General features: G+C 43.8%; 1 protein-coding gene across 10 annotated transcripts in view; it reads left to right on the top strand.

Moving 5' to 3' along the window:
- The first annotated feature begins 84 nt into the window (after positions 1–84).
- The window catches only part of BRD1 (bromodomain containing 1), a 69,676-nt gene continuing 56,576 nt past the window's right edge, over positions 85–13,184 (top strand). For 2 of the 10 annotated variants that reach the window (XM_042816066.1, XM_042816065.1), the window contains exons 1-3: positions 363–1,354; positions 2,591–2,744; positions 5,929–6,020. The gene's annotated coding sequence lies outside the window, so the exon portion shown is untranslated. Of the gene's footprint in view, positions 221–359; positions 1,355–2,590; positions 2,745–5,928; positions 6,021–10,855; positions 10,936–11,541; positions 11,770–11,798; positions 12,918–13,184 lie in introns of those variants that run through there. The other 8 variants (XM_042816061.1, XM_042816060.1, XM_042816059.1 and 5 more) reach the window with 8 other exon arrangements.

The following is a 13,184-nucleotide window of genomic DNA, read 5'->3' as shown; positions in this document are numbered from 1 at the left end:
TGCCCCGGCTCGGCCGCCACAGGGCGCGCTGCGCAGGCGCCAGGCGCGGGGGGCGGCCCCGCAACCGTCGAGCGGCGGCACGCACGACGCACAACATGTCATCCGCCGGGCCGCAAAATGGCCGCCCCCGGGGCCGCGGCGGGCGACTGTGCCATCGGGATTCGGGCAGTGGGATGCGGCCTTCTTCTCTGGGTCCCTAGGGGTGGCTGTGGCTCTAAAGGTGTCTCGGGATCGGGGCCGGACGGGAGTTGTCGGGGCTGCTCCTCGTCCCAGCTCCCGGCTGAGGCAGCCGGAGCTTCGCAGCTCGGTCGGCGGTGGCCGCGGCGGGACTCGGACCCGCTGCAGGCCCGGCCGGGTGGGCGGCTCCGCAGCACGCCAAGCGGGTGGGCGCCGCTGACCTGAGCGGCGTTCTCTCCTGTATCGGGGGATTCGATGGCTGTTGTGTATGTTTGTTTATTAAGATCGCGAATTTGTGGTCTAATAGCCTTCGAGCATTTGGCTCTGCGTAGCTGTGTGTAGCTCTGCCTGCTGCCCGCTACCTGCTTTAGGGCGCCTCACGACGTTTGGATGGGATCACCCCCGTAGCACGGGGAGAGCTGCTCCGGGTCAGGGCTGTGCGCTATGTCTGTTCCAGCTGAGCAGCGGTACTCTACGTGCTTGCCATCTGGGCGTTCTCCTGGGTAACGCCCTGCCGCTGCCCTCCTGCCCGAGGAGAGCTGCTCATGCCGTGAGGGCATTGGGTGAGCTGTGCTTCTCTGTCAGGGTGGGAGCGATGTGTGGTGATGTGCTGTTTTCTAACGCGTGTTATTCTATAGAGATGGATGAAGATGACATGTGGTGAAGCTTGAGCACTTGTTGTCGAATTCCAGGTTGCAGTCGTAGATGGCTGCTGCTTTGACTTCAGTGTCGTTGATTGCAATACAGGCAGGAGAAAAGCAGTAGTAACAGTAATGGTAAGATGCTGCTCTTTAAAACTAAATTAAGACCATGCTTAGAGAAAGAAGCTACATCTCTCCAGCCAGTGCGTTTATGCAAGTATATGTTTCTTGATCTGAGCTGTCTTTATCAGTTAGCTGTTTTTTGTTTTTTTTTTTTTTTTTTTTAATTGAACAAATGTAGTCAGAAATGTTTTATTGGGCATAGATCAATATCTGGAGGAAAACAAAAACAGCAGATCGGCTCATCCCTTTTGTTTTGGATTAGTGGAGCTCTAGAACGTATTTTCTATATCACTGTGTATGCTGTACTCTTATAGTATTTGTGTATCTAAAGGATGATTCTGTTTCAGTTGATGCTTCCTGTGGAGATCTCGTGCAAAGTCTTTTTCATTCGTGCTGCTCAGACTTGCAACAAAGTAAGTATTAAGAGTGCATGTCCTTCTACTTACAACTGACAGCATGTTTTTACCAGTACAGCTGAACTGCTAATGTAGAATATCCAGGCCAAAGTGATTTAAGGCAAAGTTACTTGTTTTCCATGTTACAACAATGCATTAATATGGCAACAGCTGTCTAAGCGCAGAATTTTGTCTTGGCCAGATTGATCAGATGGACTCAATGAAAGATGGGAACTTAGCTAAAAATACTGTTACTACTGATATGTGAACTGATAATGTGGTGATTATTTAGCACGCAGTATTACAAAATAGAAGTATATCTTCTCAAAAAAACACCTCTTAATGAAATAAAACTGTAGCAATGTTGAATTATACTTGGAATTTTGTGGGGGCTCTGAGCGTGCCGTGGAAGGCATATGAATATGTGACAGCTTTACTTTATTTTGTAGTGGCTTTAACTTTCAAGAGTTTACAGTTTATAATTGAAGAATAAAAATGTACAGTAAACTTAGACAGGAAGCCCCTGTTGTGCTCTTTCCGCTGCTTCTATCAGCATTTTTCTGAACCTCTTCATTTTTTTTCATACAACCTGTTATGAAAATGTCAGTAAGAGTTAATGGAAGTTGAAATTCACGAAAGTTGATAATTTCTTTAAATCCTAAGTTACTGATAACCAGTCAGTGTGTAGATGTATATCATATATTGTCTGGGTGAAACGGATGCAACTTTTCTCTGTTTTACAAAAATACACCGAAAGTTTAACAAAAGTCAGTCTCAACAATGTGAGCAAACTGGTACCAGAGAAATTCTTCACAAGCTATAAATTAATGTGAAGAATAAAACAAAGAGATGATGGTGATCTGATGACATGACTGCAATGAAAGAAAGCGACTGCAGTTCCTGGGGCAGGCTCCAGACTGCCTGCTTGTGGTGGGTGTTGCAGCAGTGCTGAAGAGCTAGTCTGAGGCTGCAGATTCTCCACAAAGCATTCAGTCAGGTGTAAATATGCAGGGGAAAAAAAAAAAAAAAGGGTAATCCGTTAACAAGGTGGATATTATAAAAGTCTGTGCAAAGCATCTTGACAGTAAGTAACTAAAATTCTTATTTAACCTCAAAGTATTTTCCCACCTCTGTTTTATAAAATTTTCTGTTTCAGGTTTTGTGAATAAATGCTTTTATTTGCACTTCTAACTTAACCCAACATGAATTAAAAGTGATCTGATATTAAATGAATATCTGAAATTCATTTCTCAGTCCGTGGAGTAAACTGCAGAATACCTAGCTCCCTGTTGTGTTTTGTGGAATGTTGTGAATCGGAGATCATGCTCCCAAAGAAATTGTGTGGATTCTCCAGAGGATGGGTGTTACAGGTTCAGAAAACAAGGAAATGTCACTGCAGTAACAGTAAGTAAGTAACTGTCATTGTCGATACCAGGGAGGCCATAATAAAAGCCTAAAACTGTGTGGCAGCTACACGACAGCTTAATGTCCTCTTCTACTGTGACAGAACATGAATATTCCTTAAATGTATGTTTCTCTGTCAATATCCTGTTAGAAGTTATGAGACGATTGTAGAGATTCTGTTGCTGCAAACAGAGCTTTGTGTTCTGTGGTTCCAGAGTCTCTCCAGCCACTGAGCTACTCTTGAGTTTTTCATCCATGGTAGTGATAACATTGATAGTGCAATGATAAATTGATGTAGTTCTGTCTTCCTGAATTTGTTTACTACTGGAGACACTACCAATATGCCAGCACAATGTTATGCCAGTGTTGGGAGCAGTAAGCATTTTGCTGGTGTTACCTTGTTTTAGCAGAATTTATCTCTAAAATTGCTCTGATAAGCTTATTTAATATCCAAATCACTCAAGCCTTTAATTTCATCATAAACAACTTATATTGCATTTTCCATGTGAAATCATTAAGACAAAAACCATATTAAATCATAATTCTTCACACTTGAGCACAAATAATTACTGCCTCTTGTATGCACTGAGATAATATATTAAATAAAGCAAGCTTTTTAAAAAAAAAAAAAAATTTTTTTTTTGGCTTGTATAGACTACATCCTCTTCCAGGACTCTGTGTAGACAGTGGTGACTCAAAACCTGAAGATAAAGATCAGTAGTACTAAATTCAGAAGTCCAATTTGGTATTGCAGGGCTATGGTTTCTAAGAACACTTAACATAAGAGAGTGCTTATATATTTAGCATATGTACTCCATAAACTTCAGTAGGCACTTGGCTATACTTGTCATATCCAAGCTGTCAAGCTGGATGGTCAGAAAAGAAAGAGTGAACGATCACACAGTGGTTGTGTGCAACTTAAAGCAATATGCACTGTCAAAACCATGATGCCTTTGTGCTTTCCTGTTAATTACCTAATTTGTTATAAACATCTGGCTAATCTCTATATCATCTTGTATTAATGGCACATCAGCAGTGTGTGTAATTTTGGCAAGGAGTTGTACTATGACACGATATTCAGAGGACTTATTTGTGCTTGGCCTTTGTGTGGGGTGAGGATGATGCTGGAATGCATCCATCAGGAATATTCCAGTTGAAGATCCTACTTTTGTGGCATGGGTTTTTGGTTTTGTGGTTTTTTGTTTTTTGTTTTTTTTCTTTTTTTTTTTTTTTTTTTTTTTGTGTGTGTGTATGTGTGTGTGTGTGTGTGTGTGTCGGTGGTTTTTTTTTTGTTGTTGTTTTCTTTTGTTTTTTGCATCTTAAGATTCTCTCTTATATGAAGCCATACTATATATACTGATTTGTATATATGTGATTTTGGAAGATATCTATGAATAATAGAGAGATGCATCAGGCACTGGCCAAGGTAGCCAGGTCTGAGACAAGGCAAAGAAAACCTGCTCAATACTGCTTACTTGTTATCTGATACATACAAGTATCAAATTTCTTTGAACACAGCATATCTTTCTTTGGATTCTTTTTCTTTTTTTTTTTTTTTTCCCTGAAGCAATGAGGTACTCCTGGTTTTCTTGTTTGTGTTTGCATGCATATCATGTATTGAGTCATGACTGACTTTTTTCATTTCATGTTTTCTTCCCTGGATTTTGATGTTGCATTGCTTTGTAGCCCTTCCCCACGTAGGTGAGAAGACAGGGCTTTAATTCTGAATGAGCCCATCTATTTTGGGATTACTTCAGAAGTAAATGACTAGGGATTCACAGCAACGCTTCTTCCACTGCGTATCATCTTAATCATGTGCAGACCAGGTCTGTCTTCCAGAATGAATGAGGAAGAGGTAGTAAACTAATTAAGACTGGATTTGTCTCATTTCTGATTGAATTCTAATTTAATTATATAAGAGCTGCAGTATTAACTCAGTATTAACACTGGATTCTTTCTTGGTAGTTTACCTTTGTGAGTGACCTAACTTGGAAGAGTGCTCAGAATTTGCGCTTTGTTACATGTTAAGAGTTTTGATACTGACAGCAAGAAATTAGAAATAAAGTAACTCTGAGATGTATTAAATTAAGTTTCTGAGTTATCAGACTTGATGGAGGCAGCGAGCAAGATTTCTTTCTTTCTTTGAATAAAGGCTGAATCCAGGATACAGGAGAGGAACAGGGAGTAGAAAAGGGTTGTGAGAAATTAAGAATATGTGTGTAGTCATGATGTTTACGTGGTCTGTGCTTGCTTAAATTCATTCAAATTCATGTTAAATGAAAAATCTTCCAAAACCCAAACCTGATGAGAACAAGCATCAAAAATGATGATTGGTATGAGAAATATATTGTGTCAAGTCTTCTTTGGCAGAGCACTTTTTTTTTTTTTTTTTTTTTTTTTTTTAATCTCTGTGGCTGCTTTTTGATATTCATTTGCATAAATTGTGCTCATCTGGTTGTGGAGTGAGGTAGTTCAGAGGGCTAATGAGAAAATCATTCACCTTTTTATGAAGGATTATTAGGATGGCAGTTACCGTTTAGCAAGGATAATTTCCCAAAAAACTTTTGCAGGTAAAGCTACTGTACAGAATATATCGAAGGTGCCAAATGTTAAATAGCAGCAGTTGAATAATTAATGCTGGAGAGACGATGATGAGAGATGGGGTAACATTATTTCTTTGTATATAGCTCAGTCTGCTCTTTTGTAAATAACAGTATCATTATAAATGAGTGCAAAGAATTTTACTCACAGGGTTGGGATTTTTGTGTTTTGTTTTTATTTATTTTTTTAAAATAATCAGCTTTAAAAAGCAACATAGATTTCAGATTTTCTTCTCCCTGATCTGCTTCTCAATCTTACCTCAAAACAATCCTGAAATTTCAGCAATGTGGTGGATGCAAGTTCTGTGGTTATAAGTCCTGATTCACAAAGGATGCATGTGTGGTATCCTCTTCATTAAACACATTGCTGTTCTGCTATTCAGACAACCTACAGATAAGCAAATAGGTTAGCCCTGTGCTTTTGGTGCAGCATTTTGTGAAAATAAATTACTGATTTATTTTTTTCTGAAGTGTAACATATATAAGCTTTAATATATCTATATTAAATATATTAATATATATATACATATATATATTAAATATATATATATCTTAATACTGTTTTTTTCTTTTTTCCCATCTTTGCAGTGTCTGCAGGAGTTCAAGCCCCATCTTCCTTCCATCATACAAATGTTATGAGCACATTTTGCAGAGATCTGTATAACTGCAAAATCTCAAAGGTATGTGGTGTTAAAGGAGTCAAGACAGAAGAAGGATAAAGAAGGAAGAAATTAGGTTTCCCTGTCAATTCTGCCTCTCCAAGAATTGTTTAACATATTGTTCTGGTTGCAAGTGACAGGCTACAAACCTCTTCTTGCTGTAGGCAACTCCAAGCTGTAGTTCATCCAAATGCTTAAATGAAATAAGGTAAGGGCCTTTGCATAGCAGCTGTACAGCTTAAAGACCACTCTGTCAAATGGTCTTCAGTATTATCTATAGATAACATTCCACAGGACTGCTTAGTAGATGCAAGTTACAGAGCTATTAGCGAGCAGTGATGTAGCTTGAGTTCTGGTGGAACTCAGATGATAAAAGGGCTCAGTCTTTATCAGTACCGCAAGAGGCACTGACAGAAAGTGCAGTCTGTTCTGAAACTCATTTCAGAGAAGGCTGTTGTTTTGGATCACCTTGAACTATTCTGGAGAAATAAAGGGTCACCTTATCAATTTTATAAAGAACCACTTTCTTTACAGGGAAGAGAAGGATGATGCATATAGAACGTTTGTGCGGCCAGAAGAAACAAAACAAACTTTGTTTCTATAGAAGTTAGTGAATGTAGATGAACACCTATATTATTTCATCTTAACCCTTTGTCAAAACATGTCCAGAAGAATTAAAAAGGAAAAGGCATGCTGCTGCTTAGCCAAAGAACAAAGAAGATATTCATTAATCCTCTAGTGGTAAAAAGGCTCAAGACTTTTCTTCCATATTCAAAGCTAAAAAGTTTCATTCTTATTTTGGAATTGTCAGCTAGGGCTTTTGACCATAAATCCCACTCAATCTTGTACAAAACAGAAATAAGTCTTTCTGCCAAAGTATTGATGATATCTAGCGGATGGATCAGTGGTACATAGGGTACATGGATTTGTCTTTCAGTTAAGTAGTTCCCAAGGATCAGCTAACAGATGCAGGGAAACTATACCACTTCATAGACTGAGGGCAAATGTGGGTTTCTCAGCTTGTTGCTGTAATGTGTTGAACCCAGTAGGGTTGAGCATCCTATCCACAGTGCATGCTATCCTGGCTTATGAGGTTTGGGAACAACCTTTCTCTTGAGAACATCTGGCCCTGCACAGTCATGCTCCTTGAGTAATTTGTCAGTGCACAACTGATGAGGTAAGTGAAATGGAAAAGGATGTCCCTGCAGGATGTGAGGAACCATAGTAACGTTGTATATTACTAGACAGTAACGTTGTATATTACTAGACAGTATTCCAGGGAGAATATTAATTATGTATTGGTGAGTGTGAAGAAGTAAACCACACAGTAGGGAAGCCAGGCTTTGGAAACTTTATGTGGATCGTCTAGTTTGCAGAATTGTTCAGAGCTGTTGCAAGTCTTAGAAAGATTAGGCAGAATTGTCATGATAGGATGAAGACCCACAAATGTATGCTATGGCAGTCCAAAATCTGTATTTCAAGATTCTTGCAGGTTCAAAAGAATGTATGGAGTGGGATCTGGCTCTTTCTTTTCATTTTGGCAGCCTGCTGTTCATACAGGGAGAGGAGAATAGAGTGGAGTTCCACCAGTGAAGAATAGCAGCACTGCCAAAATTTAAGTGCAGCAGCAAGTTGGTCTCTTTTAATCTGGAACAAAGATGTTGCTCTGCAGGTGATATACTTGAGCTGTGTAGCAACGTCTCAAAACTTCATTCTGCAAGGGAAGAGGATGCCAAAGCGGATGAACAGCCTTTATGTTTATGTGATTCTTTCATCCTTTCAGGTATTTCTCTTGAGAATTTGTTAACAAGCACAGGTGAAAGCTGGTAAGCAGGAGATATCCCATCTATAAAGATCTTTCTTGCAGAGTGAGTCAGTATTGGCAACTTGAATCAAAACTTGATGCTGCCAAGCAAGGGTGTGAAGATTGTGATGAAGTGGGATCAAAACCACACACTCACTGAGCTAGTGCCAAAAAAAAAACCACCAAAACTGTGAGGGTCTTGCTGCTCTCTGAACTTTTTCTTTTTGCTTGACATTATGTGGCATCCCGTTAAAGTTGTTGCCTCCTTTTCCAAAAATGGAATGAGTACTATTTTGAGGCGCTACATCTCACTAGTGAGATGGAACAGGCAAGGAAACAAATCTTTGAGATTATGGAAGTGTGTGTTCAGGTCTTGTCAAATATACCAGATAATACCATGCACTGTTGCATTTTGAAAGAATGAGCTAACCTACTGGTATCTAACATTGAGGATCCTGATCTGGTAGGCTACAACGTCAGTGAGAGGTGGTTCATGTCAGGCCTGTTAGGATCTTTGTGCTGTTGCTGTGAAGCAGTGTATCAAGATTATGTGCATTCTGTGTCAGAGCCTAGGTGGTCTGTAGGAGAAGTCCTTATACCTCACTCATTCCTGAGGATAATCGAGGGTATCAAGAGCAGCAATGAACCCTGCCCGTAAGTTATTAATTTGAAGTGGAGTCACCATCTTCAGCACAGGCACCAGGAAATGAAGTTCAGCAGTCTTTTGAAACTGCAGAGAATCTAAGGATCCTGGAGGCCTTTCTGTATTATGCTAAAGTAAATTAGAAGACTCCCATTTCAGATCTGGAGATAGGAGATCGGGTCCTGGCACTGTAACACATCATTCTGATTGATTCAGGCTGTGGTATAACTCCTTGGTCAATAGGTTATGGCAATCAATGATGTTGCCTCTATAATGAAATGATTTTGGAAATGCTGCTTCCTGGTTTTATCAGCATGAAGTTTCAGACATGACACATCATGGTTACCAAACATGGCCTACGTACAGGGCAGGGAGAGCTGGAAGATGAATCTCAAGAAAGTCACATAAGTAGAATGCTGGAGAATAAAGCATAAGATCAGACAGCAAAAAGATAGTTAAATGGAACAAATACATATATGGAGCGCTGTCTTACTGAAGGGCTGTGCAGCTATGGAATGCTGTAATATACCTGGCAGAAAAAAGAAGCTGGAAGAGTGCCAGACTGACTTGTGCATCCATCAGACATGGGAAGAGTATGGATGCCATCAAGCTCTGTGGAAAGCTTGTCTCCAGTTGTAAAGCATTTGTACAGCTGCAGGACAGATACACATGGATTATCACTTAAAAGATGGAAAAAAACATGTTTTCTATCATAGATGGAGTTTTATTATACTTATTATTAGCTTCTTGACAGTATTTATCATTTCTAGTTATTTTTTACAACTACACCATGCAGTAACATACACGATTTACAGTGCTGCTTCCTATTTACTATTGCAGGCTGAATTCCAGTGCAACTTCATTCATTTCAACTGATCTGCTGTAAAATTTCTGAGACTGATGGTATGCTTGGTCATATAAGTGATAAAACCAGAGAGCAATTCCTTAAAAGCAGCACACAACCAGATGACCTATACAGTTTATCCAATCTTTATGTATTTTTTTTTAATTGAGAAACTGAGATTGCTGAGTCAGTTTGATCCTAAAAACTTTATCTAGGTTGAGTGCAACACTCAAATGTTGGCTATTGTAAGCTCCTGCTTTGCTAGAAATCAGCCCAGTGGATGGTGCCTGATAAGGAAAATGAGTTGGAAGCTACTGATGCTACCTGTTGTACAGAATTTTTTGAAATAAGTGACTTAAGCTCTCTGGATATTGATTGACTTTCCACAACTAAGTAATGATAGGTGTATCTATTTCTGATCTTTTAGGCACAAATTTACTGTTAGAGTGACTGCTGCTGGGAGCAGGCAAACAGCAGTGGTAGAAACAGGGTGAGAAAGAATTGGAAGGTTGTTCTGAAGTGATGGTCGCTACAGAGGGGCAGCAAAGACTGTACCCATTCTTTGCTGCTTTCGTTCCTACTGCACACAGGACCCGTTCTGTGAAACATTAGTGCTGGTCCTAGCCTGGCTGGCTCAAAAGGGGTTCTTTGAGTGCGTGGGTGCAGCTGTCCTATCGACACCCACAGGAAAATCCTTCACATATCCAATAGGGCTATAATGTCTTTCCTAAAAACGATACATAAAAAGAAAGGGCAGCCTTTGCAGGGAGAGCTACAGCTGACACAACTGTGCTCGGCCAAAACGTAAGGTTGTTATCGTTACCCAAAAGAGTAAGTATGACCCAGAGACCCTGGGAGAGCAAACTGAAACGAATTTTCTAAGCTCTAGCTTGAACTTTCCCCAAAGAAATAATAAATACCGATTACTCGTAGCTCGGAGACCTGGTTTTGCAGCCCTGACCTCTGCCTGCTTCTCCCTTTTTTCTCCGTTTGCTGCCGTTTAAATTCCCCTGCGTTGAGGTACTTAAACGCGCGCTGAGGCGCTCTGGTGCCGCCAGCGCGAGTGCTGCCCGCAGCTCCGGGCCGCGCGTCGCCGACCCGTCCCCTGAGGCGCAGCGCCGCCGCTTCCCGCCCCGTGCCGCCCGATGCCTCCACCAGGCCCCGCGCTGCGCTCCGCCATGGAGGGGCGGGGACGGGGGGAGCGGCGGCACAGGCCCCGCCTGGTGGCAGCAGCGGCGGCGGCAGCGGCGGGGCTGGGCGGTGCCTGGCGCCCTCACGTCCCTTCCCTCTCCCTCCCCCCCCCGTCGGCGCAGCGCTGTGGTGAAGCCGCATTGTTTGTGCCGAGGGGGGAGGGGAGCTGCCGAGCCCGGGGAGCCGAGCGCCGAGCCCGCAGCCGGACCGCGACCTGCGCCGCGCCTCACGAATGCGCTGTGCCCGGCGGCGGCAGCAGCCCCGTACCCAGCGCCGGGTACCCGCCGCCGCGGGCAGCGCGGCCCCTTCAGCGCCCGCTCGCCCGCCCGCGACCGCCGGACGCGGGAGCAGGCGGCAGCAGCGCCGGCGGGACCGCCGCCATTAGACCGGCCGCAGCGTCGGGCGCAGAGGCGGAGCGGGAGGTCTGTCAGCCGCGCTCCGCGGCTCCCACAACGTGAGTGAAGCCGGGCGGGCGGCGTGGCGGCCGAGCCGGCCGGTCGGTCCGGAGGCGGGAGGGGAAAGGGAGGACGGGCGGCGAGGCCGGGCTCGGCGCAGGGGGACGGTGCGGAGGACGAGCGGCCGTGGGCGAGGCGGCGCGGGGGGAAGCGGAGCGCGGCGCTCTGGGGGAGGCGCCGCTGGAGCTGTTTTGTCAGCCGCCATATTGTGGGCCGAGTATTTTCGCGGAGGGGAGGGAGGCGACTGTTGGGAAGGGCTGAGATGATGGGCCCGGGCAGGAACCATCCTCCCGGGGGCCGGGAGGGGGGAACGCCGGGGCCAGGCAGGAACCATCGGGCGGAGGGGTGTGTGCGCGCTGCGGGCTCCCTGGGCGTGGGCAGGAAGTGCTCGCGCAGGAGCCGGCGGGGGCGGATCGTGGGCGTGGGCAGCCCCGCGCGGGTTGGCTGTGGGGCGGGCAGGGCCGGGCAGTTGCGGCTGTGGCGGGACGGCGGGCGGGATGCGGGAGGCGCGCGGCCCGCGCTGCGTTCCCCGAGCCGAGCCGAGCCGAGCTGAGCCGAGCCGAGCCGAGCCGAGCCGAGCCGCCGCGGACGCTAATTCTTTGTGTTCCCCTGAGGGCAGTGCTGCTGTCCCGCCGCTCTGCCCTGGGTGGTGTCTTTCCCGTATGCAGCAAGCGGTGTTTGCCTGTCCGGCCTCATTGTCTGGGACTAAAGAGCATTCCTGTGTCTTTCTCTTTATAATCGTCTGCATGAAAGTGTCCATTGAGAGCGGCATTCCCTTTTCCTTTGAGCAGGGGGTGCGGGGACCCGAGGCAATTGTTTTGAAGAGGAGGAAGGTAACTGGGACAGAAATTGTGACAGGAATTTGTGATCAGAACTGTGTGCTGTTGTACTTTTCCTGTTGGCTTTAGCTCTCTTACGTCTTAATAAAAAATATGTTGGCCTCCTGGTATGCATTCTGCACAGACAGCTGTCTGCGTGCACTGTTGTTGGTGAGGGGCAGTGCCGGTTGTGCCTCTGCCCAAGCAGCTGATGGAGCACTGAGAAGGGAGCTGCAAACTTCCCTGTTTGATCTGTGTTGTTCTGAAAGGCCGAAAAGTGCTAACAAGAATCGCCTCCTTTTGCTGAAGGTGTGATATCGTCAGTATAGAATGGAGCTGATGTCATAGTCCAGCATTCTTCAAACTTCTATGCATGGTCTTCATTCCTGCGGGCCTGCAGGATGTTGGAGACGCCTGCAGGATGTTGTTGGAGACGGAAGAAAGGTGTCTGCTAATTAACAAGGAAAAGCAAAGTAATTGCTGATCATGAATTCTACATGCAGAAATGCAGTCATCCTTCAGAATATTCATAGGACACTTGCTGATACTTTTCTTTGGGGGAGGATGAAAGATAAAAAGCTGCCACTTCTTTGGCTTCTGGGACATTGAAGTTATTAATGCTTAAGTTTTTATGAAATCAAGCCAGATTAATACTGGTTCCAATTCTGTGTTTGCTCTGTTACAGTTTGTGTGGTATCCGTACTCCCAGGAAATTATCATCTGCTTTGTGATTTAGTTTTATTTATAGACGAGTATTACAAGGAAGATGCTTAGATGATGGCTCAATCATTTTTTTAGCATTCTGATTCATACAGTTTGACATTTATGACAGTAATCCTAAGCAAGAATGTGCTTTAAAATATTTTCTTCCTGTTCTTTTTGCCTTCTTGCAGTTGTGCTTAAGAATTTCAAGGAGAGGCAGAGAGCATGGAAATCTAGCTTTCCACTCCTTCCCTTACTTCTGGGCTAGGCTTGATAATTAAATGTGGACAAACAAGCACAGATTTTCATTTCTGAAGGCTACTTTCCATCTCTCTCAGTAATTAGTTCAAAACTGCCCTCATGGACATCTTGGCTGGTTGTGTGTCTGTTCATGGTTGTAGGGTGAGATACTAAAAAAGAAAACACCTTTACATCTGGACAAAATTGAAGTTAAATGTGAGGTAAACACAATTTAAATGATTTGGGTTTTTTGGTTTGTTTGTTTTTTGTTGGCTAAATGCGATACCTTTACCAAAATATGCCATAAAATGCAACCACACTGTCATGAGTGGGTTGCTGTACATTTACACGTCAGTGTGTTTGAGCTGAAAAATCTTCATTCATGCTGATAAACAAATGTGAATCACTGTTATCTTTCCCCTCTGCATTACAACATCTGTTGTGAAACTGTGGAAACTGACTTCTAATTTCAGATAAACTGTTGTTGT

The sequence above is a fragment of the Centrocercus urophasianus genome, unplaced genomic scaffold (genome assembly GCF_019232065.1).
Source record: "Centrocercus urophasianus isolate 14NV4802_14NV808 unplaced genomic scaffold, USGS_Curo_1.0 seq_15, whole genome shotgun sequence".
Lineage (NCBI taxonomy): Eukaryota > Metazoa > Chordata > Aves > Galliformes > Phasianidae > Centrocercus > Centrocercus urophasianus.
The sequence above is the reverse complement of the archived record's forward strand: the minus strand, read 5'-3'. Positions and strand labels throughout refer to the sequence as shown.